Raw genomic sequence first — 27,137 nt, 5'->3', positions numbered from 1 at the left:
CAGGTTCAAATTCAAATTGGAAGGTATGACATGATAGCTATTACTGAGACATGGCTGCAGGATGGTCAGGATTGGGAACTAAATATACCAGGTTATAAAGTCTACAGGAGAGATAGGTAAAATGGAAGAGGGGGAGGAGTATCCTTAGTGATTAGAGATGAAATCACTTCAATGATAAAGGAGGATATAACGAGAGCTAAGCAGCCAACAGAGACCTTATGGGTTGAATTGAGAAATAGGAAAGGATCTAAGACTATGTGGGAGTTGCATATAGGACCCCTGGCAGCAGCTCTGAAGTGCTAGATTGTATAAATGCAGAATGAGACAAGCGTGTAACAAAGGCATAGTGGTCTTAATGGGGGAACTTCAACCTTCACATAGATTGGGAAAAGCAGACCAGCAACTGTCAGAAAGGTAGTGAATTTCTTGAGTGTGTCCGGGATAGTTTTCTACCTCGAGAATTTTCAGTTAATCAGAGAGAGCCAGCATGGATTTGTGAAAGGTAGGTCGTGCTTGACAAACCTGAATGAATTTTTTGAAGAGGTGACTAAAGTAGTGGATAGGGGAATGTCAATGGATGTTATTTATATGGACTTCCAGAAGGCATTTGATAAGGTCTCACAGAAGAGACTGTTAGCTAAGATAGAAGCCCATGGAATCGAGGGAAAAGTACGGACTTGGTTAGGAAGTTGGCTGAGCGAAAGGCGACAGTGAGTATGGATAATGGGAAGGTACTCACATTGGCAGGGTGTGATTAGTGGAGTCCCGCAGGGATCTGTCTTGGGGCCTCAATTATTCACAATGTTTATTAACGACTTAGATGAAGGCATAGAAAGTCTCATATCTAAGTTTGCCGATGACACAAAGATTGGTGGCATTGTCAACAGTGTAGATGAAAACATAAAATTACAAAGCGATATTGATCGATTAGGTGAATGGGCAAAACTGTGGCAAATGGAATTCAATGTAGACAAATGTGAGGTCATCCACTTTGGATCAAAAAAGGATAGAACAGGATACTTTCTAAATGGTAAAAAGTTAAAAACAGTGGATGTCCAAAGGGATTGAGGGGTCCAGGTACATAGATCATTGAAGTGTCATGAACAGGTGCAGAAAATAATCAAGAAGGCTAATGGAATGCTGGCCTTTATATCTAGAGGACTGGAGTACAATGGGGCAGAAGTTATGCTGCAGCTATACAAAACCCTGGTAAGACCGCACCTGGAGTACTGTGAGCAGTTCTGGGCACCGCACCTTCAGAAGGACACATTGGCCTTGGAGGGAGTGCAGCGTAGGTTTACTAGAATGATACCTGGACTTCAAGGGTTAAGTTACGAGGAGAGATTACACAATTTGGGGTTGTATTCTCTGGAGTTTCGAAGGTTAAGGGGTGATCTGATCAAAGTTTATAAGATATTAAAGGGAACAGATAGGGTGGATAGAGAGAAACTATTTCCGCTGGTTGGGGATTGTAGGAGTAGGGGGCACAGTCTAAAAATTAGAGCCAGACCTTTCAGGAGTGAGATTAGAAAACATTTGGAACTCACTTCCCCAAACGGCAATTGATACTAGCTCAATTGCTAAATTTAAATCTGAGATAGACAGCTTTTTGGCAACCAAAGATATTAAGGGATGTGGGCCAAAGGCAGGTATATGGAGTTAGATCACAGATCAGCCATGATCTTATCAAATGGCGGAGCAGGCACGAGGGCTGAATGGCCTCCTCCTGTTCCTATGTTCCTAAAACACAAGACGTGTTAAAGGCTGGTTAAACTGTTGAACGACGTTAATGTTTCAGAAGTGCATATTGTGAGTTGTGTGTCAAGCTGCTCCTGACTAGGCCCTGTCCATTGTCATGTTAATCCCAGGGCGGGGCGGGACTGCTTTGACCAGGAGATCTGTTTTCTGGGACGCAGGCGTGACATTCCAGGCCAGGTCAGGGAGGGACCTGCCACCCACGTGTGACATTCCAGGGAGGCACCTGCTTTGTGCTGATTCGAAACTACTACTATAGAGACAACTTGCAGTTCAATATTCCTACAACAGCGCGCGTGTATATATTACAACAACAACAACTGGAGGCGGGACAATTCCCTCGAAGGGCGACACGCAAACAACCATCGCCGGCACCGCATTGCTGCAGTATTTTCTCCGAGAGTATATCATCGGATATAGGGTCCAATATTTGAGCAGAATTAATCTCTCAGAGCATCAGCACGTTGCGAGCGAAGGGACATTCTGATTTTTAAAACCTGCCGTTGCAACCGTAAGAGGCAGTGAATGCTGTCAAGTGGCACTGTGTGGCGACATAAGGCATACTTACCTGGCAGGGAAGAATCTGTGATCCCGAAGGTGGATCTCCCAGGACGAGGCTAGCCCATTGCACACGGGGTGTGCTGACACCTGCGATGTCCCCAAATGCGAGATACTCGACTGCAAAATTTGTGGTAGTGGGGGACTGCGTTCGCGCTCTCCCCTGCATTGAAACTAAAAGTTAGATTTTCGATCCAGTAGTCCACCAATCGGATGGGAGGCGTTGTTTTGTGTGTGTGTGTACGTTATGTCAGTCAGTCAGTCTCTCTCTCTCACTCAGAGGCTGCTGTGGAAGGAAAGGTTTTTAAAAAGAACTTGCATATTGAAAGAAAGATGTGTCTGAAGCTGCTGGGCCCTGTCCATTGTCACATTAATGGCAGGGCGGGGCAGGACTGCTTTGACCAGGAGACCTGTTTTCCGGGTCGGAGGTGTGACATTCCACTGATTTCCCACCCTCCCGTCCTTCCTTCTGAACACCTTTGCCGTTTAATCGAGGGCCAAAAGCCTGTGAAAGGGAAGGACCAGCCGGCCGGCCCCCTGCTGGTCGGTGCTGCCAGTGGGGCCGGTGTGCGTGTTCTCAGCCTCATGTCCAGGTTCCTCAGGGAGGTTGAGGCAGCTCCCCTGGTGGTCTAGTGGTTAGGACTGTAGGGTGCTTTGGGGTTGTTCTCACCCTATTGATCGGTGCAGATATCTGGTCCCCGGTCTAGCCAAGGAACACTTATACCTCATGGACCGGGAGTTCAGGAAGACAAGACTTTTGCTAACGCACCCGGTGATGGATCACATAGCCGAATGGCACAGAGAACACACAAACTCGGTGTTTGAATTTAATTGGAATGTTGCTTTTATTATTCCATCAACACGAAGAAAATAACGATAAAAACGGTCCTGCACAGTACATTGAGTTACACACACCCACTACAGTACCTTATCCCGCTAAACTAAGAGGCTGGTGGGGACCCTGGAGACACCTATCACACACACACACGTATGGTTGGGGCTCACCATTCCTTTACACTCTTCGGTCTGGCTGACCGGTTCTCTCACATTGGTTTCGTTGGAAGCTGCTCTCCTCCCTGGAGAGCTCGGGTGAAAAAAAAAGAGCGAGCAGGAACTAAGAGAGAGAGAGAAAGAGCTGGAAAAGAGATAAGAGCAAAGAAGCAAGAGAGCAAGAACCAGAGACAGCAAACAAGCGCAAAAAACAAGAGACCAAAAGCAAGAGAGCAAACAAGAGAGAGAGGGGTTTCGAGCTTCCACTTATATACTCCTCTCTTACAATAGTTTTCGTTGTTAAATGAGGCGCTCCATGTCTGTTTAACAGTTCTTACAAAGTTGTTAAGAGTCTTTAATGGCTTTTGATGGTCTCTCATCATGTTGCAATTGCTTCTCTCGATGGGCCATTGTTCTTCGAATTCATTCCGATCGTCGAGCACTTGCCACACAAGGCTCCCTTTTCACCCCACGTCCTCGCTGTCGATTGGTTTTGCATCAGAACCGAGGCATGGCTCCGCCATGTCTGGAGCAGTTGCCTCTCTCAATGACCGACTGCCTCTCGAATTAGTGCTGATCATTGACCACCTGCTGTAGGTTTTGCATTGAAACAGAGACTGGTGACGTCTCACCTATCCTTCCATCTTAGGATTTTGGTCAATGGCCAAAGTTTTCCAAACTCGGAAGAGGAGGAATTCCCAGAATTCTTACAGGACGCAACCTTTCAAACTCGTTGAGACCTGGGTTCGAATCCCGGTCGGGGGGAGCGACTTTCTGGTGCAGATTAATTGGCAGCATCAAAGAAAGTCTCCTTTCCTGAGCGCGATGCTCCACCCTCACCACCACCGCCTTTTCCTCTCCTTGACAGACAGACAGAGAGTTCAGGAGCACGCACACTTTAATCTCGCAGTTTTCATTTGTACGCACAAAGACACGCAGACCCTGCTCGTTTAAAGTCAACGACGTCAAGGTATTTTGCAGTTTGAATTATATCGCTGCGAGGGAGCGAGGGGCACTCAGCCCAGGAGAAGAAAAGAATAGCAATGAGCTGAGAAAGTAAGTGCAATATATCAGCTTTATTCTGAGTAATAATCCATACACACGTAGAGAGACACTGGGAAAGAGCTGTTTTTTCCTTTTGAATATCTCCCCAGAGGGAGGTGCACCGTTCCCAGAGACACTGCAATACTGGGTCGATGCGTGGAGTGGACGGAGCAAGCCCCTATTCCATCTCCCTGTTCCAAAAATCAATTTAATATATGGTCCCCAGATAGGGGACGTATCAGATATTAAACTGATAAGAACAGATTTTTTTTTTTTTTTTTTTTTTTTTCTGACACTCTGGGGTGCCTTATTGCCTTACAGATTCATTCCAGATTCCTTGCAGTGACATTACATCAAGCCAAAGCTCTACAAGCCAAAGCTCTACACTCTGCCCGAGGGGATTTCTCCCTGACTGCATCCCCCCGGCATCCAATGGCAGGAAGGCTCCAAATGGTTGCCTTCCCCCACTTGACCACTTGATCTTAGCCAAAAGGCCGAGAAGCGATAACGCGCTCGATGTGAATTGATCTTGGGTCCTGTCTGCCCTCCCTCCTTTGACTCTGGCTGAATGTGTCTAAAGCAGTCTAGAACCACTGCCGTTCTCTCCCGCTCTGGGCACAATTTTGCCACCATTTCTAATTGCAACAGTGGATCGGCTTAAAGAAGTTGCCGTTTTTACCTTTCTCGCTCGGATTGCTTGAGAGATTTGTAAATTTGCCAGTAGTCCACCAATCAGATGGGAGAGGGTTGTGTCTCAACGGACCTCCGTCAGTCAGTCTCAGTCACTAACTAACTGCCGTGGAAGGAAACCTCTTTAGAGAAAACTAGTGACGTGATGTGACGTGTCTGAGTGAGATTACAACAGGCCAATTGAGAAAGAGGTGAGGTGCTGACAATCAGCAGCTTGTGTTTAAACATTCGTTCCACAGCAGGCAAGACCAATCAAAAGAAAATACTGCAGATGCCGGCTTGGCTGGCTGGCTGGGTGGAAATGGGAAATAAAAACTGAGTACAACAGAGCACCGAGTGAGACAGCTGAGAGTTTGGTGAGTGTGGGAGTTTGGTGAAGTGGGGGAAGGAGGTGCTGCTTTGTCTTGCTTTTCCTAACTTTTTCCGCAGAGCGGCGGCGGACCTGAGCAGCAGAAGACTGAGAGTGGGGAATAAAAGCAGCAGCAGACCTGCAACAAGAGAAAACTACTGTGCAACGTCACAGGTGAGGCAGGAGAGTCCGAGAGGTGAGCACAGTGTAAAAGGAGACAGAGAGCGGGAGGAGAGTCTGAGAGGTGAACGCAGTGTAAATCTAAGGCAAGTTATGGCAGCACAGCTCGCACCCGTGATATGTTCCTCCTGCCCCATATGGGAAGCCATGGACACTACCAGGGTCCCTGGCGACCATGTGTGCAGGAAGTGTGTCCAGCTGCAGCTACTGGCTAACCGCATTTCGGAGCTGGAGCTGCGGGTGGATTCACTGTGGAGCATCCATGATGCTGAGACTATTGTGGATAGCACGATCAGTGAGGTGGTCACACCGCAGGTAAAGATTACGCAGGCAGAAAGGAAATGGGTGACCGCCAGGCAGAATAAAAGGACTAGGCAGGTAGAGCAGGAGTCCCCTGGGGCCATCTCCCTCTCAAACAGATATACAGCTTTGGATACTGTTGGGGGAGATGGCTTATCAGGGGAAAGCAGCAAGAGCCAATTTCGTGGCACCACGGGTGGCTCTGCTGCACAGGAGGGGAGGAAGAAGAGTGGCAGGGCTATAGTGATAGGGGATCCAATTGTAAGGGGAACAGATAGGCGTTTCTGCGGCCGCAATCGTGACTCCAGGATGGTATGTTGCCTCCCTGATGCTAGGGTCAAGGAAGGTAGATCGAATTGGGCCAGGACCTACTCCGTTAATGGTAGGGCGTTGGGGAGAGTTATAGAACAAAGAGATCTAGGAGTACAGGTTCATAGCTCCTTGAAAGTGGAGTCACAGGTGGATAGGGTGGTGAAGAAGGCATTTGGCATGCTTGGTTTCATTGGTCAGAACATTGAATACAGGAGTTGGGATGTTTTGTTGAAGTTGTACAGGACATTAGTAAGGCCACACTTGGAATACTGTGTACAGTTCTGGTCACCCTATTATAGAAAGGATATTATTAAACTAGAAAGAGTGCAGAAAAGATTTACTAGGATGCTACCGAGACTTGATGGTTTGACTTATAGGGAGAGGTTGGATAGACTGGGACTTTTTTCCCTGGAGAGTAGGAGGTTAAGGGGTGATCTTATAGAAGTCTATAAAATAATGAGGGGCATAGATAAGGTAGATAGTCAAAATCTTTTCCCAAAGGTAGGGGAGTCTATAACGAGGGGACATAGATTTAAGGTGAGAGGGGAGAGATACAAAAAGGTCCAGAGGGGCAATTTTTTCACTCAAAGGGTGGTGAGTGTCTGGAACGAGCTGCCAGAGGCAGTAGTAGAGGCGGGTACAATTTTGTCTTTTAAAACGCATTTGGACAGTTACATGGGTAAGATGGGTATAGAGGGATATGGGCCAAGTGCAGGCAATTGGGACTAGCTTAGTGGTATCAACTGGGCGACATGGACATGTTGGGCCGAAGGGCCTGTTTCCATGTTGTAAACTTCTATGACTCTATGTCGCGGAGCAGCTCCAGGACATTCTGGAGGGGGAGGGTGAACAGCCAGTAGTCGTGATCCATATTGGTACCAATGACATAGGTAAAAAAAAGGGATGAGGTCCTGCAATGTGAATTTAAGGAGTTAGGAGATAAATTTAAAAAGCAGGACTTCAAAGGTAGTGATCTCAGGATTACTACCAGTGCCATGTGCTACTATTTATAGGAACAAGAGAATAGACCGGATGAATGCGTGGCTGCAGGGATGGTGTAGGAGGGAGGGATTTCGATTCCTAGTTCTGGGAAAGGTGGGACCCGTACAAGCGGGACGGGTTACACCCGAGCAGGTCCGGGACCAATGTCCTCGCGGGGGTGTTTGCGAATACTGTTGGGGAAGGTTTAAACTAGAATGGCAGGGGGATGGGAACCTGAGCGGGGAGTCAGAAGGGAGTAAAGTTGAGAGCAGCATGAGAGGGGAAGACCCAGGGGAAATTTACAATACAAATAGTACAAACGGTTGTTCAAGAACAAGTGAAAGGGAAAAGCGTATAGCAGCAGAAACAAAGTGTACATTAGGAACTACAGATAAAGTGAAAACTAGAAGACGTAAGGAGATTAACCCAGCACCAAAGCTGAAGGTCAGGCTAGGGTGTGTGGCCCAACTAAGAGATCTATATACAAATGCACAGAGTATAAGGGATATATTAAATGAACTACAGGTTCAAATTCAAATTGGAAGGTATGACATGATAGCTATTACTGAGACATGGCTGCAGGATGGTCAGGATTGGGAACTAAATATACCAGGTTATAAAGTCTACAGGAGAGATAGGTAAAATGGAAGAGGGGGAGGAGTATCCTTAGTGATTAGAGATGAAATCACTTCAATGATAAAGGAGGATATAACGAGAGCTAAGCAGCCAACAGAGACCTTATGGGTTGAATTGAGAAATAGGAAAGGATCTAAGACTATGTGGGAGTTGCATATAGGACCCCTGGCAGCAGCTCTGAAGTGCTAGATTGTATAAATGCAGAATGAGACAAGCGTGTAACAAAGGCATAGTGGTCTTAATGGGGGAACTTCAACCTTCACATAGATTGGGAAAAGCAGACCAGCAACTGTCAGAAAGGTAGTGAATTTCTTGAGTGTGTCCGGGATAGTTTTCTACCTCGAGAATTTTCAGTTAATCAGAGAGAGCCAGCATGGATTTGTGAAAGGTAGGTCGTGCTTGACAAACCTGAATGAATTTTTTGAAGAGGTGACTAAAGTAGTGGATAGGGGAATGTCAATGGATGTTATTTATATGGACTTCCAGAAGGCATTTGATAAGGTCTCACAGAAGAGACTGTTAGCTAAGATAGAAGCCCATGGAATCGAGGGAAAAGTACGGACTTGGTTAGGAAGTTGGCTGAGCGAAAGGCGACAGTGAGTATGGATAATGGGAAGGTACTCACATTGGCAGGGTGTGATTAGTGGAGTCCCGCAGGGATCTGTCTTGGGGCCTCAATTATTCACAATGTTTATTAACGACTTAGATGAAGGCATAGAAAGTCTCATATCTAAGTTTGCCGATGACACAAAGATTGGTGGCATTGTCAACAGTGTAGATGAAAACATAAAATTACAAAGCGATATTGATCGATTAGGTGAATGGGCAAAACTGTGGCAAATGGAATTCAATGTAGACAAATGTGAGGTCATCCACTTTGGATCAAAAAAGGATAGAACAGGATACTTTCTAAATGGTAAAAAGTTAAAAACAGTGGATGTCCAAAGGGATTGAGGGGTCCAGGTACATAGATCATTGAAGTGTCATGAACAGGTGCAGAAAATAATCAAGAAGGCTAATGGAATGCTGGCCTTTATATCTAGAGGACTGGAGTACAATGGGGCAGAAGTTATGCTGCAGCTATACAAAACCCTGGTAAGACCGCACCTGGAGTACTGTGAGCAGTTCTGGGCACCGCACCTTCAGAAGGACACATTGGCCTTGGAGGGAGTGCAGCGTAGGTTTACTAGAATGATACCTGGACTTCAAGGGTTAAGTTACGAGGAGAGATTACACAATTTGGGGTTGTATTCTCTGGAGTTTCGAAGGTTAAGGGGTGATCTGATCAAAGTTTATAAGATATTAAAGGGAACAGATAGGGTGGATAGAGAGAAACTATTTCCGCTGGTTGGGGATTGTAGGAGTAGGGGGCACAGTCTAAAAATTAGAGCCAGACCTTTCAGGAGTGAGATTAGAAAACATTTGGAACTCACTTCCCCAAACGGCAATTGATACTAGCTCAATTGCTAAATTTAAATCTGAGATAGACAGCTTTTTGGCAACCAAAGATATTAAGGGATGTGGGCCAAAGGCAGGTATATGGAGTTAGATCACAGATCAGCCATGATCTTATCAAATGGCGGAGCAGGCACGAGGGCTGAATGGCCTCCTCCTGTTCCTATGTTCCTAAAACACAAGACGTGTTAAAGGCTGGTTAAACTGTTGAACGACGTTAATGTTTCAGAAGTGCATATTGTGAGTTGTGTGTCAAGCTGCTCCTGACTAGGCCCTGTCCATTGTCATGTTAATCCCAGGGCGGGGCGGGACTGCTTTGACCAGGAGATCTGTTTTCTGGGACGCAGGCGTGACATTCCAGGCCAGGTCAGGGAGGGACCTGCCACCCACGTGTGACATTCCAGGGAGGCACCTGCTTTGTGCTGATTCGAAACTACTACTATAGAGACAACTTGCAGTTCAATATTCCTACAACAGCGCGCGTGTATATATTACAACAACAACAACTGGAGGCGGGACAATTCCCTCGAAGGGCGACACGCAAACAACCATCGCCGGCACCGCATTGCTGCAGTATTTTCTCCGAGAGTATATCATCGGATATAGGGTCCAATATTTGAGCAGAATTAATCTCTCAGAGCATCAGCACGTTGCGAGCGAAGGGACATTCTGATTTTTAAAACCTGCCGTTGCAACCGTAAGAGGCAGTGAATGCTGTCAAGTGGCACTGTGTGGCGACATAAGGCATACTTACCTGGCAGGGAAGAATCTGTGATCCCGAAGGTGGATCTCCCAGGACGAGGCTAGCCCATTGCACACGGGGTGTGCTGACACCTGCGATGTCCCCAAATGCGAGATACTCGACTGCAAAATTTGTGGTAGTGGGGGACTGCGTTCGCGCTCTCCCCTGCATTGAAACTAAAAGTTAGATTTTCGATCCAGTAGTCCACCAATCGGATGGGAGGCGTTGTTTTGTGTGTGTGTGTACGTTATGTCAGTCAGTCAGTCTCTCTCTCTCACTCAGAGGCTGCTGTGGAAGGAAAGGTTTTTAAAAAGAACTTGCATATTGAAAGAAAGATGTGTCTGAAGCTGCTGGGCCCTGTCCATTGTCACATTAATGGCAGGGCGGGGCAGGACTGCTTTGACCAGGAGACCTGTTTTCCGGGTCGGAGGTGTGACATTCCACTGATTTCCCACCCTCCCGTCCTTCCTTCTGAACACCTTTGCCGTTTAATCGAGGGCCAAAAGCCTGTGAAAGGGAAGGACCAGCCGGCCGGCCCCCTGCTGGTCGGTGCTGCCAGTGGGGCCGGTGTGCGTGTTCTCAGCCTCATGTCCAGGTTCCTCAGGGAGGTTGAGGCAGCTCCCCTGGTGGTCTAGTGGTTAGGACTGTAGGGTGCTTTGGGGTTGTTCTCACCCTATTGATCGGTGCAGATATCTGGTCCCCGGTCTAGCCAAGGAACACTTATACCTCATGGACCGGGAGTTCAGGAAGACAAGACTTTTGCTAACGCACCCGGTGATGGATCACATAGCCGAATGGCACAGAGAACACACAAACTCGGTGTTTGAATTTAATTGGAATGTTGCTTTTATTATTCCATCAACACGAAGAAAATAACGATAAAAACGGTCCTGCACAGTACATTGAGTTACACACACCCACTACAGTACCTTATCCCGCTAAACTAAGAGGCTGGTGGGGACCCTGGAGACACCTATCACACACACACACGTATGGTTGGGGCTCACCATTCCTTTACACTCTTCGGTCTGGCTGACCGGTTCTCTCACATTGGTTTCGTTGGAAGCTGCTCTCCTCCCTGGAGAGCTCGGGTGAAAAAAAAAGAGCGAGCAGGAACTAAGAGAGAGAGAGAAAGAGCTGGAAAAGAGATAAGAGCAAAGAAGCAAGAGAGCAAGAACCAGAGACAGCAAACAAGCGCAAAAAACAAGAGACCAAAAGCAAGAGAGCAAACAAGAGAGAGAGGGGTTTCGAGCTTCCACTTATATACTCCTCTCTTACAATAGTTTTCGTTGTTAAATGAGGCGCTCCATGTCTGTTTAACAGTTCTTACAAAGTTGTTAAGAGTCTTTAATGGCTTTTGATGGTCTCTCATCATGTTGCAATTGCTTCTCTCGATGGGCCATTGTTCTTCGAATTCATTCCGATCGTCGAGCACTTGCCACACAAGGCTCCCTTTTCACCCCACGTCCTCGCTGTCGATTGGTTTTGCATCAGAACCGAGGCATGGCTCCGCCATGTCTGGAGCAGTTGCCTCTCTCAATGACCGACTGCCTCTCGAATTAGTGCTGATCATTGACCACCTGCTGTAGGTTTTGCATTGAAACAGAGACTGGTGACGTCTCACCTATCCTTCCATCTTAGGATTTTGGTCAATGGCCAAAGTTTTCCAAACTCGGAAGAGGAGGAATTCCCAGAATTCTTACAGGACGCAACCTTTCAAACTCGTTGAGACCTGGGTTCGAATCCCGGTCGGGGGGAGCGACTTTCTGGTGCAGATTAATTGGCAGCATCAAAGAAAGTCTCCTTTCCTGAGCGCGATGCTCCACCCTCACCACCACCGCCTTTTCCTCTCCTTGACAGACAGACAGAGAGTTCAGGAGCACGCACACTTTAATCTCGCAGTTTTCATTTGTACGCACAAAGACACGCAGACCCTGCTCGTTTAAAGTCAACGACGTCAAGGTATTTTGCAGTTTGAATTATATCGCTGCGAGGGAGCGAGGGGCACTCAGCCCAGGAGAAGAAAAGAATAGCAATGAGCTGAGAAAGTAAGTGCAATATATCAGCTTTATTCTGAGTAATAATCCATACACACGTAGAGAGACACTGGGAAAGAGCTGTTTTTTCCTTTTGAATATCTCCCCAGAGGGAGGTGCACCGTTCCCAGAGACACTGCAATACTGGGTCGATGCGTGGAGTGGACGGAGCAAGCCCCTATTCCATCTCCCTGTTCCAAAAATCAATTTAATATATGGTCCCCAGATAGGGGACGTATCAGATATTAAACTGATAAGAACAGATTTTTTTTTTTTTTTTTTTTTTTTTTTTTTTTCCTGACACTCTGGGGTGCCTTATTGCCTTACAGATTCATTCCAGATTCCTTGCAGTGACATTACATCAAGCCAAAGCTCTACAAGCCAAAGCTCTACACTCTGCCCGAGGGGATTTCTCCCTGACTGCATCCCCCCGGCATACAATGGCAGGAAGGCTCCAAATGGTTGCCTTCCCCCACTTGACCACTTGATCTTAGCCAAAAGGCCGAGAAGCGATAACGCGCTCGATGTGAATTGATCTTGGGTCCTGTCTGCCCTCCCTCCTTTGACTCTGGCTGAATGTGTCTAAAGCAGTCTAGAACCACTGCCGTTCTCTCCCGCTCTGGGCACAATTTTGCCACCATTTCTAATTGCAACAGTGGATCGGCTTAAAGAAGTTGCCGTTTTTACCTTTCTCGCTCGGATTGCTTGAGAGATTTGTAAATTTGCCAGTAGTCCACCAATCAGATGGGAGAGGGTTGTGTCTCAACGGACCTCCGTCAGTCAGTCTCAGTCACTAACTAACTGCCGTGGAAGGAAACCTCTTTAAAGAAAACTAGTGACGTGATGTGACGTGTCTGAGTGAGATTACAACAGGCCAATTGAGAAAGAGGTGAGGTGCTGACAATCAGCAGCTTGTGTTTAAACATTCGTTCCACAGCAGGCAAGACCAATCAAAAGAAAATACTGCAGATGCCGGCTTGGCTGGCTGGCTGGGTGGAAATGGGAAATAAAAACTGAGTACAACAGAGCACCGAGTGAGACAGCTGAGAGTTTGGTGAGTGTGGGAGTTTGGTGAAGTGGGGGAAGGAGGTGCTGCTTTGTCTTGCTTTTCCTAACTTTTTCCGCAGAGCGGCGGCGGACCTGAGCAGCAGAAGACTGAGAGTGGGGAATAAAAGCAGCAGCAGACCTGCAACAAGAGAAAACTACTGTGCAACGTCACAGGTGAGGCAGGAGAGTCCGAGAGGTGAGCACAGTGTAAAAGGAGACAGAGAGCGGGAGGAGAGTCTGAGAGGTGAACGCAGTGTAAATCTAAGGCAAGTTATGGCAGCACAGCTCACACTCGTGATATGTTCCTCCTGCCCCATACGGGAAGCCATGGACACTACCAGGGTCCCTGGCGACCATGTGTGCAGGAAGTGTGTCCAGCTGAAGCTACTGGCTAACCGCATTTCGGAGCTGGAGCTGCGGGTGGATTCACTGTGGAGCATCCATGATGCTGAGACTATTGTGGATAGCACGATCAGTGAGGTGGTCACACCGCAGGTAAAGATTACGCAGGCAGAAAGGAAATGGGTGACCGCCAGGCAGAATAAAAGGACTAGGCAGGTAGAGCAGGAGTCCCCTGGGGCCATCTCCCTCTCAAACAGATATACAGCTTTGGATACTGTTGGGGGAGATGGCTTATCAGGGGAAAGCAGCAAGAGCCAATTTCGTGGCACCACGGGTGGCTCTGCTGCACAGGAGGGGAGGAAGAAGAGTGGCAGGGCTATAGTGATAGGGGATCCAATTGTAAGGGGAACAGATAGGCGTTTCTGCGGCCGCAATAGTGACTCCAGGATGGTATGTTGCCTCCCTGATGCTAGGGTCAAGGAAGGTAGATCGAATCGGGCCAGGACCTACTCCGTTAATGGTAGGGCGTTGGGGAGAGTTATAGAACAAAGAGATCTAGGAGTACAGGTTCATAGCTCCTTGAAAGTGGAGTCACAGGTGGATAGGGTGGTGAAGAAGGCATTCGGCATGCTTGGTTTCATTGGTCAGCACATTGAATACAGGAGTTGGGATGTTTTGTTGAAGTTGTACAGGACATTAGTAAGGCCACACTTGGAATACTGTGTACAGTTCTGGTCACCCTATTATAGAAAGGATATTATTAAACTAGAAAGAGTGCAGAAAAGATTTACTAGGATGCTACCGAGACTTGATGGTTTGACTTATAGGGAGAGGTTGGATAGACTGGGACTTTTTTCCCTGGAGAGTAGGAGGTTAAGGGGTGATCTTATAGAAGTCTATAAAATAATGAGGGGCATAGATAAGGTAGATAGTCAAAATCTTTTCCCAAAGGTAGGGGAGTCTATAACGAGGGGACATAGATTTAAGGTGAGAGGGGAGAGATACAAAAAGGTCCAGAGGGGCAATTTTTTCACTCAAAGGGTGGTGAGTGTCTGGAACGAGCTGCCAGAGGCAGTAGTAGAGGCGGGTACAATTTTGTCTTTTAAAACGCATTTGGACAGTTACATGGGTAAGATGGGTAGAGAGGGATATGGGCCAAGTGCAGGCAATTGGGACTAGCTTAGTGGTATCAACTGGGCGACATGGACATGTTGGGCCGAAGGGCCTGTTTCCATGTTGTAAACTTCTATGACTCTAGATCCCTCTCGATCGTGGGCAAGAACCTGGTCATCAGGTGCGAGGTGCTCTCGGTGTTGCTGTACGTGGCGCAGGTCTGGCCCATACCTCGCTCCTGCGCTGCGACAGTCACCCGAGCCATCTTCCACTTTGTCTGGAGATCAAAAATGGACCGTGTCCGCAGGGTCACGATGTACAAATCTCCAGAGAAAGGGGGGAAAGGCGTGCCCAACGTGGCCCTCATCCTGATGGCCACCTTTGTGTGCGGCTGCATCAAGCTGTGCATAGACCCTCAGTACGCAAACACAAAGTGTCACTACGTGCTGAGGTTCTACCTGTCCCCGGTGTTGAGAAGGATGGGCCTGGCCACGCTGCCACGGAACGCTCCGTCCAGTTGGACCGTTCCACCCCACCTGTCCTGCGTGGAAAGGTTTGTGCAGGAAAACACCTTTGACCACAAGGCAATCAGCAAATGGTCCGCACGGAACGTCCTCGAGACCCTGCGGGAAAAGGAGATGGTGGATCCTGTCGGTTGGTTCCCCGAGCAGACTGTCAATGTCATTTGGCAGAACGCCTCATCGCCAGAGCTTTCAAACAAGCACCAAGACCTAGCTTGACTGGTGGTGAGAATGGCCCTTCCCGTCAGATCCTTCATGCACTCCCGGACTCTCAGCACCACCGCGCGCTGTCCCAGAGGAGGCTGCGGTGGAGACGAGACCGTCACCCATCTCCTTCTGGAATGTGCCTTTGCAAAGAGGGGCTGGAGAGAGATGCAGTGGTATCTGTCCAGGTTCGTCCCGAGCAGTTCCGTAACACAGGTTTCTGTGCTCCACGGGCTGTTCCCGGGGACGCACACTGAGACGGACATCAGCTGCTGCTGGAAGACCATCAACTCGGTGAAAGACGCCCTTTGGTCTGCCCGAAACTTGCTGGTCTTCCAGCACAAGGAGCTGTCCTCGACCGAGTGTTGCAGACTGGCACATTCCAAGGTCCAGGACTACGTGCTGAGGGACGCACTGAGGATGGGTGCGGCCGCCGCAAAGGCCCTGTGGGGAAAGGCAACCGTTTAGAGCCTTCCCGCCATTGTAAACCGAGGGGCTGCAATCAGGGAAAAACCCCCTCGGGCAGAATGTAAAATTCAAATTGATGTAATATACCTGTAATGAATCTGAAATGAATCTGCAAGCAATAATCTGTGTTGAGTATGATGCAATGAGACACCCTAGAGTGTCATGAACTGTAATTATGTCCAATGTGTTCATTGAACTGTACTTGACGTAACCTGCAAATTGTATAATCTGTATTGTGTACGTTTGGAAAGTGATATGACAACTGTATTGTATGTACTGCTGCAAATTTTATGAATAAAGTATATTTTTGGAATAAAAAAAATCTGTTCTTATCAGTTTAATATCTGATACGTCCCCTATCTGGGGACCATATATTAAATTGATTTTTGGAACAGGGAGATGGAATAGGGGCTTGCTCCGTCCACTCCACGCATCGACCCAGTATTGCAGTGTCTCTGGGAACGGTGCACCTCCCTCTGGGGAGATATTCAAAAGGAAAAAACAGCTCTTTCCCAGTGTCTCTCTACGTGTGTATGGATTATTACTCAGAATAAAGCTGATATATTGCACTTACTTTCTCAGCTCATTGCTATTCTTTTCTTCTCCTGGGCTGAGTGCCCCTCGCTCCCTCGCAGCGATATAATTCAAACTGCAAAATACCTTGACGTCGTTGACTTTAAACGAGCAGGGTCTGCGTGTCTTTGTGCGTACAAATGAAAACTGCGAGATTAAAGTGTGCGTGCTCCTGAACTCTCTGTCTGTCTGTCAAGGAGAGGAAAAGGCGGTGGTGGTGAGGGTGGAGCATCGCGCTCAGGAAAGGAGACTTTCTTTGATGGTGCCAATTAATCTGCACCAGAAAGTCGCTCCCCCCGACCGGGATTCGAACCCAGGTCTCAACGAGTTTGAAAGGTTGCCTCCGAAAGAATTCTGAGAATTTCTCCTCTTCCGAGTTTGTAAAACTTTGGCCATTGACCAAAATCCTAAGGTGGAAGGATAGATGAGACGTCACCAGTCTCTGTTTCAATGCAAAACCGACAGCAGGTGGTCAATGATCAGCACTAATTCGAGAGGCAGTCGGTCATTGAGAGAGGCAACTGCTCCAGACATGGCCTCGGTTCTGATGCAAAACCAATCGACAGCGAGGACGTGGGGTGAAAAGGGAGCCTTGTGTGGCAAGTGCTCGACGATCGGAATGAATTCGAAGAACAATGGCCCATCGAGAGAAGCAATTGCAACATGATGAGAGACCATCAAAAGCCATTAAAGACTCTTAACAACTTTGTAAGAACTGTTAAACAGACATGGAGTGCCTCATTTAACAACGAAAACTATTGGAAGAGAAGGGTCTTTTAGTGGAAGTTCGAAACCTCTCTCTCTCTTGTTTGCTCTCTTGCTTTTGGTCTCTTGATTTCTGCTCTTGTTTGCTGTCTCTGGTTCTTGCTCTCTTGCTTCTTAGCTCTTATCCCTTTTCCAGCTCTTTCTCTCTCTCTCTCTCTCTCTCTTAGTTCCTGCTCGCTCTTTTTTTTCACCTGAGCTCTCCAGGGAGGAGAGCAGCTTCCAACGAAACCAATGTGAGAGAACCGGTCAGCCAGACCGAAGAGTGCAAAGGAATGGTGAGCCCCAACCATACGTGTGTGTGTGTGATAGGTGTCTCCAGGGTCCCCACCAGCCTCTCTCTCACTCAGAGGCTGCTGTGGAGGGAAAGCTTTTTAAAAAGAACTTTCATATTGTTCAGCGGGATAAGGTCCTGTCGTGGGTGTGTGTAACTCAATGTACTGTGTAGGACCGTTTTTATCGTTATTTTCTTCGTGTTGATGGAATAATAAAACCAACATTCCAATTAAATTCAAACACCGAGTTTGTGTGTTCTCTGTGCTATTCGGCTACGTGATCCATCACCGGGTGCGTTAGCAAAAGTCCTGTCTTCCTGAACCCCCGGTCCGTGAGGTATAAGTGTTCCTTGGCTAGACCGGGGACCAGATATCTGCACCGATCAATAGGGTGAGAACAACCCCAAAGCACCCTACAGTCCTAACCACTAGACCTGCCTCAACCTCCCTGAGGAACCTGGACATGAGGCTGAGAACATGCACGCCGGCCCCAATGGCAGCACCGACCAGCAGGGAAACGGCCGGCCGGTCCTTCCCTTTCACAGGCTTTTGGCCCTCGATAAAACGGCAAAGGTGTTCAGAAGGACGGGAGGGAGGGAAATCAGCACAAAGCAGGTCCACTGGAATGTCACACCTCCGACCCAGAAAACAGGTCTCCTGGTCAAAGCAGTCCTGCCCCGCCCTGCCATTAATGTGACAATGGACAGGGCCCAGCAGCTTGAGACATATCTTTCTTTCAATATGAAAGTTCTTTTTAAAAAGCTTTCCCTCCACAGCAGCCACTGAGTGAGAGAGAGACTCACTGACTGACACAACGTACACACACACACACACACACACACAAACAACACCTCCCATCCGATTGGTGGACTACTGGATCGAAAATCAAACTTTTAGTTTCAATGCAGGGGAGAGCCCGAACGCAGTCCCCCACTACCACAAATTTTGCAGTTCAGTATCCCGCATTTGGGGACATCGCAGGCGTCAGCGCACCCCGCGTGCAATGGGCTAGCCTCATCCTGGGAGATCCACCTTCAGGATCACAGATTCTCCCCTGCCAGGTAAGTATGCCTTATGTCTCCACACAGTGCCACTTGACAGCATTCACTACCTCTTCACTCACAATGTGCTAATGCTCAGAGATTAATTTTGCTCCTGTATTGTAACATGTATCCGATAACATACTCAGAGAAAATACTGCAGCGATGCAGTGGTCTTTCCCCATGGCCCTGTCAATTTTTTTCCAAGTCAAGTATTTATCCAATTCCCTTTTGAAAGTTACAATTGAATCTGCTTCATCCACCCTTTCAGGCAGTGTATTCCAGATCATTACAACTGGCTGCATAAAAAAATGTTTCCTCATGTCGCCTCTGGTTCTTTTGCCAATCATTTTATCTCTGTACCCACTCGTGACTGACCCTTCTGCCTCTGGAAACAGTTTCTCATATTTACTCTGTCAAAACCGTTCATGATATTGAGCACCTCTAACAAATCTCCCCTTCGCCTTCTCTGCTCCAAGGAGAACAACCCAAGCTTCTTCAGTCTCTCCACATCACTGAAGTCCCTCATCCCTGGTTCCATTCTAGTAAATCTCTTTTGAACCCTAAGGCCTTTCCATCCTTCCTGAAGTGCGGTGCCCAGAATTGAACACAATACTCCAGTTGAGGCCTAACCAGTGTTTTATAAAGGTTTAACTTAACTTCCTTGCTTTTGTACTCTATGCTCTTAATAAAGCATATGGGATCCTGGACTTGATTAAGAGCCTTCTCAACTTGTCCTGTCACCTTCAAAGGTTAATGTATATACACCCCCAGTTCTCTCTGTTCCTGCACCCCCTTTAAAATTGTACCATTTAGTTTATATTGCCTCTCCTTATTCTTCTTACCAAAATGCATCACTTCACACTTCTCTGCAGTAAATTTCACTGCCATGTGTCTGCCCATTTCACCAGTCTGTCTACGTCCCCCTGAAGTCTGTTACTATCCTCCACATTGTTTACTACTTTTCCGAGTTTTGTGTCATCTGCAAACTTTGAAATTATACCCTCTAGATCCAAGTCCAGGTCACTAATATATATTAAAAATAGCAGTGGTCCTAATACTGACCCCTGGGGAACACCACTCTATACTTCCCTCCAGTCTGAAAAATAACCGGTCACCAGTACTCTCTGCTTTCTATCCCATAGCCAAGTTTATATCCATGCTGCCACTGTCGTTTTAATCGCATGGGCTTTAATTTTGCTAACAAGTCAATTATGCGGTTCTTTATCAATTGCCTTTTAAAGTCCATAAACACAATATCAACCCTCTCCGTTACTTCATCAAAGAACTCAATCAAGTTAGTCAAACTCGATTTTCCTTTAACAAATCCATGCTGACTTTCATTTATTAGCCCATACTCTTCCAAGTGCCAATTTATTTTGTCTGGATTTTTGCCTCAAAGTTTCCTCACCACCGATGTTGGGCTGACTGCCTGGAATTGCCGGGTTTATACCTCGCCCCTTTTTTGAACAGGGGTGTAACATTTGCAATCCTCCAGCACCATCCCCGTATCGAAGGAGGATTAGAAGATTGTGGCCAGAGCCTCTGTAATTTCTACCCTTACTTCCCTCAGTAACCTGGATTGCATCCCATCTGGACCAGGTGACTTTTCTACTTTGAGCCCTGCCAATCTTTTAAGTATCTCCTCTTTATCTATTTTTATCCTGTCCAACATCACTACCACCTCCTCCTTTACTGGTACAATGGCAGCATCCTCTTCTCTAGTGAAGACCGATGCAAAGTATTCATTTAGTACCTCAGCCATATCCTCTGCCTGCACAAGAAGATCTCCTTTGACTACCCTTTTACTATTCGTGTGTTTATGAAAGACTTTTGGGTTCCCTTTTATATTAGCCTCTAATCTATTCTCATCCTCTCTCTTTGCCCCTATTATTCCCTTTATTTTAAACAAGGTCTCCACTGTACTTCCATTATTCAGCCTGGTTCTCTACTGTATTATGAACCTTACATTCATCATAAGCCTCCTTTTTATGTTTCATTTTAATCTCGATATCTTTAGTCATTCAGGGAGCTCTAGCTTTGTAACGCCCTTTTCCCCTCATTGGGATGTGTCTACTCTGCACTCGAACAGACTTCTCCTTACTGGCCTCCCATCGTTCAATTACCGTTTTGCCTGCCGATTTTTGATTCCACTCCACCTGGGCATGATCTCTTTTAACTGACTGAAATTTGCCCTTCTCCAGTTAAGCATTTTCACATTTGATTGTTCCTTGTCCATTTCCATTACTATTCTAAACCTAATGATATTATGATCACTGTTCCCCAAATGCTCCCCCACTGAAACATGCTCTACCAGCCCCACTTCATTCCCCAGAACTAGGTCCAGCACTGTTTCCTTCCTGGTTGGGCTGGAAACACACTGTTCCAGAAAGCTCTCTGGAACACATTTCAGGAATTCCTCCCCCTCTTTGCCCTTTATACTGTTACTATCCCAATCTATATTAGGATAATTGAAGTCCCCCATTATTACTGCCCTATAGTTCTTGCATCTTTCTGTAATTTGCCTGCAAATGTTCTCCTCTCTCTCCTCCCCACTATTTGGTGGCCTGCAGTGTACACCCAGTAACATAATAGTTCCTCTATTGTCCCTTAATTCTAACCAAATAGATTCTGTCTTTGACCCCTCAACAACATCATCCCTTTCCAGTGCTATAACAGTTTCTTTGATCAACACTGCTAGTCCCCCCTCCTTTCTATCCTTCCCTCTTTCTCCTGAATACCTTGTAGCCAGGAATATTAAGTACGTAATCCTCCCCTTCTTTGAGCCAGGTCTCTGTTATTGCCACTATATCATTGTCCCATGTGGCGACTTGAACCTGCAGCTCACCAACCTTATTTACCACACTACGTGAATTTACGCAAATGCACTCCAATCTTTTTTCTGATTCGTTCATGGAATGTGGGTGTTGCTGGTGGTGGTGAGCCGCCTTCTTGAACCGCTGCAGTCCGTGTGATGAAGGTACTCCCACAATCTCATCTTAAACTGCCTCGCATTTTCCCCCTGACTGATCCCTATTTCTGAACTATTCTTTAATCGAGTGCTACGTGTCCCTCCCAGTCCTCTGAGCATCTTGTTTCGCCCCTCAAGTATTTCCTCCTGGTGTCCATTCCCCTGCCAAATTAGTTTTCACCATAAGACCATCGAGATAGGAGCAGGAGTAGGCCATTCGGCCCCTCGAGCCGACTCCACCATTTAATGAGACCATGCCTGATCTGATTTTTACCTCAACTCCACTTTCCCGCCCTTTCCCCATATCCTTTGACTCCCTTGCTGATTAAAAATTTGTCTGACTCAGCCTTGAATGTATTCAATGACTCAGCCTCCACAGCTTTTTGGGGTAAAGAATTCCAAAGATTCACGATCCTCTGGGAGAAGAAATTCCACTTCATTTCAGTCTAAACCGGTCACCCCTTATTCTGAGACTATGCCCCCTGATTTTAGATTCCCCCATGAGGGGTAACATCCTCTCAGCATCTACCCTATCGAGTCCCCTCAGAATCTTGTATGTTTCAAGAAGATCTCCTCTCATTCTTCTGAACTCCAATGAGTATAGACCCAACCTGTTCAATTTTTCCTCATAAGACAACCCTTCCATACCCGGAATCAACCTAGTGAACCTTCTCTGAACTGCCTCCAATGCAAGTATGTCCTTCCTTAAATAAGGGCACCAGAACTGTACGCAGTACTCCAGGTGTGGTCTCACCAGCACCCTGTACAGTTGTAGCATGACTTCCCTGCTTTTATACTCCATCCCCCGAGAAATAAAGGCCAATAGTCCGTTTGCCTTCCGGATTACCTGCTGCACCTGTATGTTGACTTTTTGTGTGTCATGTACGAGGACACCCAGATCCCACTGTACCACAGCATTTTGTAGTATTTCTCCATGCAAATAATATTTTGCTTTTTTATTTTTCCTCCCAAAGTGGATGACTTCACATTTTCCCACATTATATTCCAATTATATTATATTAACCCTCCCCCACAGCACGAGTTCAGCTCCCCATGAGGACACTGGTCCCAGTTCTGTTGAGGTGTCACCCGTCCATCTTGAACAGATCCCTCCTACAGAACTGGTCCCAATGCCCCAGGAACCTGAAGCCCTCTCTCCTGCACCATTGCTCCAGCCACGCATTAACTTGTCTTTTCCTACTATTCCTACACTCATCAGCACGAGACACTGGGAGTAATCCAGAAATTACTATCTTTGAGGTCCTGCTTTTTAACTTCCTCCCTAGCTCCTGAAACGCTGCAGAACCTCAACCCCTTTCCTTCCTATGTCATTGGTTCCCACATAGACCACGACTTCTGGCTGTTCCCCTGCCCCCCCTCAAAATGTTCCGCACCCTCTCAGTGATGTCCTTTACCCTGGCACCAGGGAGGCAACACACCATGTGGGACTCACGTCGCCGGTTGCAGAAATGCCTGTCTATCCCCCGGACTTTCGAATCCTCTATAACAGCTGCATTTCTTGTGCCCCCCCTCCCCCCGACCCTGTGCAGCCGAGTCTCCCATGGTGCCGTGGATTTGCTCCAGACTGCACTCCCCCATGGTGTCAACACCCTCACTGGGACTCAACACTGAATACCAATTTGTGAGTGCCACACTCCCAGGGGACTCCTGCACGGCCTGCCTGTTCCTTCTTGTCTGTCCGGTAGTCACCCACTCCCTCTCCACCTGAACTCTCTGTAGCTGGGGGGTGACCACCTCCTGAAACGTGCTATCCACAAAACTCTCAGCTTCCCGCATTCACTGCAGTGACGCCAGCCGCCCCTCAAACTCAGAAGCCCTGAGCTTGAACTCCAGCAGATGGCGGCACTTCCTGTACATGTGGTTTTCCAGGACACAAAGTGCGTTCTGGAGTTCCCACATGGCACAGGATGTGCATGGGACGGGCCCCAGCTGTCCTGCCATGGAAACTGTTTCTTTAGCTTTAAGGCACTTTACTGTTTATCTGACAGTAAAACACGAACCAACCACTAAAAAACACTAACCAATGAACTAAATACTTACTGACCTGCCCTCGGCGCGCCTCCTTGCCTTGTTTTGATTCCTCCTGCGTCTCCCTTTATGCTCCGCTCAGTCAACATCTGCAGTTCTTGGGTTTAAATCACTTAGCACCTCCTTCCCCCTCTGCACCTAATTCCCACATGCACCAAATTCCCAGTTGAATGTGTTCACTCCGTTCGAGGCTCACTCTCTGTCTTTCCCAAACTCTGTGCTCAATCTCCACACTCACATCATCAGTAAATCTCCACACTCACATCAGTGAAAATCCGCATTCATCAGTAAAAATACAGAGCAAGGAGTCTCGCACACACCATCCTACAATATACTTTCATTATCTGTGCAGCGAGACCGAGATCAGAGTTTAAACACACTAATACTCACCAACCCGCCTGCAATAGCACATCCCAGGATTTTTATTGAACTCTCTTATTCTCCATTTGTACCACACAGAACAGTGCAGATCCCTTCTCCTCAGGGCACTGCATCACCTGTTATTTAAATCCTCCTGTCCTATAAGATTCTACGATTCCATCAGTCAAAATCCACACACACATCTCCGGTCAAGATCCACAGAGCAAGGAGTCTCGCACACACTCAATCACTGTTAGAGCAAGGAGTCCCGCACGCACCATCCTACAATACACTTTCATTACCTGTAACAGTGAGACAGGGACCAAGAGTTTAAACATGCTTACACTCACCAGTCCGTCTTCAATAACACATCCCAGGAGAAAGAGTGAGAGAGAGAGGGGTCAGTGCACCTACCTGCCCTGATATAACAGAAGCTTGTCAGTCAAAAGTCCTCTCCTCCCAGTCCAAAGCCCCTATCCGACCAGCTAACTGCTTTCTCTGTCTCAAACAGCCCCCTGCTGTGGAAAGGTCCAAGTTGAGTCTGTCTGTGAGGGGGGAGGGCATTTTGTCTTGGTGCAGTGACCCAGATTGTTCCTTCCCGGGGCTGTGTGAGGTGAGACCTCCTGCTGGGAGCCAGGTCCAAGGTCTGCTACCTGGAGAGGACAGAGCTCTTTTCACCATTGTGTGCAGACAGGCAGTGAGCAAATGAACTGAACGGAGCCCTCAATCACCTGCAAAGCTCCTTTGCTCACACCTTCCTTTCATTAAACTCACCTCAATTGTCTGATTTCAAAAGTTTCCTTTCTTTTATTTTAACCTGCTACTTCTTTGTCTGTTATCCATCTGCTTTTTGATTGCTTTTTCCCTCTTCCCTATCGGTCATAGAATCAAACAGCACAGAAGGAGGCCATTGGGCTGACTCTTTGAAAGATCTATCCAATTAGTCCCACTCCCTGCTAATTCCCTGTAGCCCTGCAAATTTTTCCTTTCGAAGTCGACATCCACTTTCTGCTTTTCCCTCTGCTCTTTTTCTCCGTCTCCCCCCGTTCCCTTTATAATCACGACGTTTGCTTCCATTTCCCCCTGTGACACTGTGCAGTCCGTGTGTACAGGTCTCTGTGTCTGTGCTTCAAGCAATGTTTGTCTCTCTCACTGTCTCTGTCTGTGGTAGTCACTGTACCTCAGCCTGTTTTTACTACGTTAATTACTTTGCGTCAGTATTTACAGTAGAGGAAGAGGATAGCATGCTGGACATCCCAAGGAAACTAATTTTGAATCAGGGATGGGGACTCACTGTAATCATAAATCATCAGGTGGCACGAATGTTACGTGCTGCCTGCATCGCAAACAACAGGCGAAGGTTAATCACCTACTGCGATCCCAGCACCTGTTTTCAGGAGTTAACAAATTTAACCCAAGAGTTTAAAGATAGAGAGACACTTGCACTGTCCTACAATATACTTTCATTGCTTGTACAGGCATCACTTGTCATTTAAATCTTTCTGTGCTGTAAGGTTCTATGATTCCATCAGTAAAAATCCACATTCAAAACATCAGTAAAAATCCACAGAGCAAGAGGTCTCCCACACACCATCCTCCAATACACTTTCATTACCTGTGCAGCAAGACAGAGATCAAGAGTAATACTCACCAACCTGCCGACAGTAGCACATCCCAGGAGTAAGAGAGAGAGGGGCCAGTGCATCTGCCTCCCCTGATGTAGCAGAAACTTGTCAGTCAAAAGTCTTCTCCTCCCAGTCCAAAGCCCCCAACCTACCAGGTAACTGCTTTCTCTGTCTCAAACCCAGCCCCCTTCTGTGGAAGGGTCCAAGGTGAGTCTGTCTGTGAGGGGGAGGGCCTTCTGTCTTGGTGCAGTGACCCAGGTGGTTCCTTCCTGGGCCTGTCTGAGGTCAGACCTCCTGCTGGGAGCCAGGAATAAGGCCTACTACCTGTGGAGGCCAGGGCCCTGTTAACCATTGTGCACAGAGTCAGTGAGCTGAAACTGAGGGGAGCCCTCACTCACCTCCAAAGCTCCATTGCTCACTGGAGCATTAATGAAAAGAAGGATCTTCCTTTCATTACAATCACCTCAATTGTCTCATTTCAATGTTCCTTGCTTTATTTTAACCTGCTGCTTCTTTGTCTGTTACCCGTCTGCTTTTTGGTTGCTCTTTCCCTGTTCCCCATCTGTTATAGAATCAGAATCAAACAGCACAGAAGGAGCCCATTGGGCCCATCGAGCCGGTGCCGGCTCTTTGAAAGAGCTGTCCAATTAGTCCCACTCCCCAGCTAATTCACCGTAGACAAATTTTTCCTTTGAAGTATCCATCCACTTTCTGCTTTTCCCTCTGCTCTTGTCTCTCCATCTCCCCCTGTTCCCTTTGTATTATAGTAGATACAGCACAGGAGGTGGCCATTCAGCCCCTCGTGCCTGTGCTGTCTCTTTGAAAGAACTATCCAATTAATCCCACTCCCTCTGCTCTTTCCCCACAGCCCTGTAAGTTATTTCCCTTCAAGTATTTATCTAATTCTCTGTTGAAAGTTACTATTGAATCTGCTTCCACCACCCTTTCAGGCAGTGCATTCCAGATCATTACAACTCACTGCATTAAAAAATGTTTCCTCTCGTCACCTCTGGCTCTTCTGCTGATTCATTTTGTCCCGGATTGTTGTCCCTAAAAGTTTCCCCACCACCGACGTTAGGCTGACTGCAATTGCCGGGTTTATCCCTCTCCCTTTTTTGAACAGGGGTATAACATTTGCAATCCTCCAGTCCTCCGGCACCATCCCCATATCTAAAGGAGGATTGGAAGATTGTGGCCAGACCCAACGCAATTTCCACCCTTACTTCCCTCAATCACCTCGGATGCATCCCATCTGGACCGGGTGACTTTTCTACTTTGAGCATTGCCAATCTTTTAAGCACCTCCTCCTCCTGTAATCCTGACATCCCCAGCCATTTCCCATTGTGACATCAATAGAACCATGGAAAAGATACAGCACAGAAGGGGCCATTCGGCCCATCGTGTCCGCACCGGCTCGAAGAACAACCAGGTGCCCATTCTAATCCCACCTTCCAGCATCCGGTCCGTAGCCCTGCAGCTTACAGCACTTTAGGTGCAGGTCCAGGTACTTTTTAAAAGAGTTGAGGGTCCCTGCCTCTACCACCAATTCGGGCAGCGAATTCCAAACACCCACCACCCTCTGGGTTAAAAAGTTTTTCCTCATGTTCCTTCTCATCCTTCCGCCAATCATCTTAAATCTATGTCCTCTAGTTCTTGAACTCTCCACTAGGGGAAACAGGTACTTCCTGTCTCCTCTATCTCGGCCCCTCATAATTTTGTACACCTCAAACAAGTCTCCCCTCAGCCTCCTCTGCTCCAA

General features: G+C 47.3%; 3 non-coding genes and 3 pseudogenes across 3 annotated transcripts; 3 read left to right on the top strand and 3 right to left on the bottom strand.

The window, feature by feature from the left end:
• Positions 1–2,315: 2,315 nt before the first annotated feature.
• LOC137325994 (U1 spliceosomal RNA) lies at positions 2,316–2,479 on the top strand. Its single transcript, XR_010964061.1, has one exon. It is a non-coding gene; the product is annotated as a U1 spliceosomal RNA (small nuclear RNA).
• A 1,979-nt stretch (positions 2,480–4,458) lies between these two features.
• LOC137325873 (U2 spliceosomal RNA) lies at positions 4,459–4,670 on the bottom strand (annotated as a pseudogene).
• A 5,326-nt stretch (positions 4,671–9,996) lies between these two features.
• On the top strand, positions 9,997–10,160 carry LOC137325983 (U1 spliceosomal RNA). Its single transcript, XR_010964060.1, has one exon. It is a non-coding gene; the product is annotated as a U1 spliceosomal RNA (small nuclear RNA).
• A 1,979-nt stretch (positions 10,161–12,139) lies between these two features.
• LOC137325897 (U2 spliceosomal RNA) lies at positions 12,140–12,359 on the bottom strand (annotated as a pseudogene).
• A 3,665-nt stretch (positions 12,360–16,024) lies between these two features.
• On the top strand, positions 16,025–16,198 carry LOC137325817 (U2 spliceosomal RNA; annotated as a pseudogene).
• Positions 16,199–18,238: 2,040 nt separating this feature from the next.
• Positions 18,239–18,402, bottom strand: LOC137325681 (U1 spliceosomal RNA). Its single transcript, XR_010963926.1, has one exon. It is a non-coding gene; the product is annotated as a U1 spliceosomal RNA (small nuclear RNA).
• Between the last annotated feature and the right edge of the window lie 8,735 nt (positions 18,403–27,137).

The sequence above is a fragment of the Heptranchias perlo genome, chromosome 9, assembly GCF_035084215.1.
Source record: "Heptranchias perlo isolate sHepPer1 chromosome 9, sHepPer1.hap1, whole genome shotgun sequence".
NCBI lineage: Eukaryota > Metazoa > Chordata > Chondrichthyes > Hexanchiformes > Hexanchidae > Heptranchias > Heptranchias perlo.
Note: the sequence above shows the minus strand (reverse complement) of the source record. Positions and strands in the feature narration are given on the sequence as shown.